Here is a 3,526-nt window from a genome sequence, read left to right as displayed (position 1 = left end):
GGTCCTCTGGTAGAACTATGTTCAATTTCCAGAGGAACCGCCAAACTGATTTCCAGAGTGGTTGTACCTGTTTGCAATCCCACCATCAATGAAGTAATATTTTTCTTTCTCCACAACGTCTCCAGCATCTTCTGTCCTCTGAGACTTTTATCCTAGCCAATCTGACTGGTGTGAGGTGGAATCTCAGAGTTGTTTTGATTTGCATTTCCCTGATGACTAACGTTGAACATTTATTTAGGTGCTTCTCAGCCATTCGGTGTTCATCAATTGAGAATTCTTTGTTTAGCTCTATACCCCATTTTTTAATAGGGTTATTTGGTTCTCTGGAGTCTAATTTCTTGAGTTCTTTGTATACCTTGGATATTAGCCCTCTATCAGATATAGGGTTGGTAAAGATCTTTTCCCAATTTGTTGGTTGCCATTTTTTCCTATTGACAGTGTCTTTTGCCTTACAGAAACTTTGCAACTTTATGAGATCCCATTTGTCAATTCTTGATCTTAGAGCAGAAGCTATTGACGTTCTCTTCCGGAAATTTTCCCCTGTGCCTATTTGCTCGAGGTTCTTCCCCACTTTCTCTTCCATTAGTTTTAATGTATCTGCTTTGATGTGGAGGTCCCTGATCCACTTGGATTTGAGCTTTGTACAAGGAGAAAGGAATGATTCCTCAGTTGTGAAATCTCGGTTTAGTTTTATACCCCAATTTTTTGATTGGGTTGTTTAGCTTTTTGGTGATTAGCTTCTTGACTTCTTTATATATTTTGGATATTAGCCCTCTGTCATATGTGGGGTTAGTGAAGATTTTTTTCCCAATCCGTAGGTTGCCAATTTGTCTTATTGACTATGTCCTTTTCAGAAGCTTTTCAGTTTCATGAGGTCCCATTTATCAATTCTTGATCTTAGAACATGAACCATTGGAGTTCTGTTTTTTTCCCCCGTGCCAATGAGTTCAAGGCTTTCTGCTTGCTCTTCTGTTAGATTCAGTGTATCTGGTTTTATGTTGAGGTCCTCTGATCCACTTGGATTTGAGCTTTGTGCAAGGTGACAAATACGGGTCTATTTTCATTTTTCTATATATATAGACATCCAGTTAGACCAGCATCATTTATTGAAGATGCTTTCTTTTTTCCATTGTATATTTTTGGCTTCTTTGTCAAAGATCAATTATCCGTAAGTGTGTGGTTTTATTTCCAGGTCTTCAATTCTATTCCATTCATCAAATTGTCTATCTCTGTGCCAATACCATGCAGTTTTTATCACTATTGCTCTGTAATAAAGCTTGAAGCCAGGGATGGTGATTCCCCCAGCCATTCTTTTATTGTTAAGAATTGTTTTTGCTATTCTGTTTTTTTTTTTTTTGCCTTTCCAGATGAATCTGAGAATTGCTTTTTCCATGACTTTGAAGAATTGTGTTGGTATTTTAATGGGGATTTCATTGAATCTATAGATTGCCTTTGGTAGGATGGCCATTTTTACTATGATAATTCTGCCAGTCTATGAGCATGGGAGATCTCTCCATTTTCTGACACCTTCTTCCATTTCTTTCTCCCCCCAGGATCTATTTTTAATGTCTAAATAAATAACAATTAAACGCATGATAATACTATCAGATATTTACCTAAGTAAAATGTACAGAGGTACATTAACAATTCAAATTCTAAAATCAACCATCTTCTTATGAAAAAAATCACCTTGATTAAAATTTTCCAGTTTAATTATGCCTCTCTAAAAAATTTATTGTCATACTGCATAAAATATGATCCAAATCACCATTAAAAATGAAGTATGGCTTAAGATTAATCAGTTACCTCAACATCATAATGTATGAAGCACCTTGGTCATCATTCTGCTTTATTCACTTTCTTTAATTCAAAATCCAAGTGAAACCACAGGCGATGCTGACAGTTCCCTTTGTCCCCAACAAAAGTAAGTGTTCACAGACCACTGAGGCCAATTACCTTCTTGATTTTGGGTCAAGACAACAAACATGAATAATTCAAGACATAAGATTTGCAGGGCTTCATCATTCCCTTTCCGTACTAGACGTTCCTAGTGGACAGTGTTCCTGATGTCCACTTGAATAACAAGAGGTACAAGCACAACTTCCTGTATTCTTCTGCTAAAGCATGCAGAATTTGTCTAAAGGCACTAAGGAGTAAACTGGACCATGGGGAAGCCTGCTGTCTGCTGCACTTCCACGTGATGTTGCAGGCCTGTGTAAGCAGTTCTTCCAGGAATTGCCAGAGCCTGTCCTCCCAGCTGATCTGCACGAAGCACTTTTCAAAGCTCAACACTTAGGAGCAGAGGACAGGGATAAAGCTATGTTGTTGCTGTTGTGTCTTATGGCAGATCCTTCAGTTGATACTATTAAAATACTTCTTTAACATTCTTAAGAATGTTTCTCTTAGGTAAGAAGAGGCCATGGGAAGATGTCTGCCAACACAGAGAAAAAGTCTGCAGGCAGCAGTCGTGCAGACTTTTATTGACTGTTGGACGAGTGCCAGATTCTATCCTGGAAAGGATACTGGCCATGTTAGGTATTGATGGACTCTGTACTATTCCATCCCTGGAAGGCTTTGAAGGAGACTATGAAACTCCTGGTGAATGTAAGAGAAAAAGAAGACAAAGCATTGGAGATTTTGTGAATGGAGCCCTAAATAAACTTAAATCTAGGAGAACATCCTCTATTACACCTCAACAAGATTTCTTTCTTGAGAGACTTGAAGATATTGTCATACAAGTCTTTCACTTGTTTGGTTAGAAGTACCCCAAGATATTTTATATTATTTGCTACTATTGTAAAGGGAGTTGTTCCTCTAATTTCTTTGTCAGCCTGTTTATCATGCTAATACATTAGTTACATAGAAAAGTAACTAATAAAGCTGTTATGAGAATTCCTGCTGCTGTTGTAAACTTTTTGTAAATTTGAAATTATTTTAAATAGAAAAGCTTTTAAATTTCTAACACTTACTGAACATATTATTAAGATTAAACAATAGAAGATAACTGTTCCAATGTATATAGGCCCATATGTATAAAGTATAAAAGAACTCTTTCACATCAAAAAACAAGACAGGGCAGAGGATCAGTGGTACTTGCTTTGAATGTCTGACTCCAAGTTCATACACACACACACACACACACACACACACACACACTCACACACAGTATTAAAGAATGGACAAAATACAAGAAAATGTATATAAGAAATATAAGAAAAAGAATACAAGAAAATATAAGGCACTTCATAAAAATAGATGCTCAAGCAGCCAATAAATAAACAAAAACACTTCCATCTCACTAACAAGGTAAGAAATGAAAATTAGAATAATTCTGAGATGATAACATTAACCTATAAAATGACCCCAATTTTAAGTTCTGGGGAAAAATATTGGTGAGAATCAAGAGCAATTAGAATTCACAGATCTTGTTAGTGGAAGAGAATGCTACTATAATGACCTATAGAACTGGCAGTGTCTGTGAAAGCTCACCACACATGTACCTTATGACTCCAGATTTCTCATTCCA

At 36.5% G+C, this 3,526-nt stretch overlaps 1 pseudogene; it reads left to right on the top strand.

The window, feature by feature from the left end:
* Positions 1-1,893: 1,893 nt before the first annotated feature.
* On the top strand, positions 1,894-2,643 carry LOC116071016 (annotated as a pseudogene).
* The last annotated feature ends 883 nt before the right edge of the window (positions 2,644-3,526 follow it).

This window comes from Mastomys coucha, unplaced genomic scaffold, assembly GCF_008632895.1.
Source record: "Mastomys coucha isolate ucsf_1 unplaced genomic scaffold, UCSF_Mcou_1 pScaffold22, whole genome shotgun sequence".
Classification (NCBI taxonomy): Eukaryota; Metazoa; Chordata; class Mammalia; order Rodentia; family Muridae; genus Mastomys; species Mastomys coucha.
This window is presented reverse-complemented; position numbering and strand designations above follow the sequence as displayed.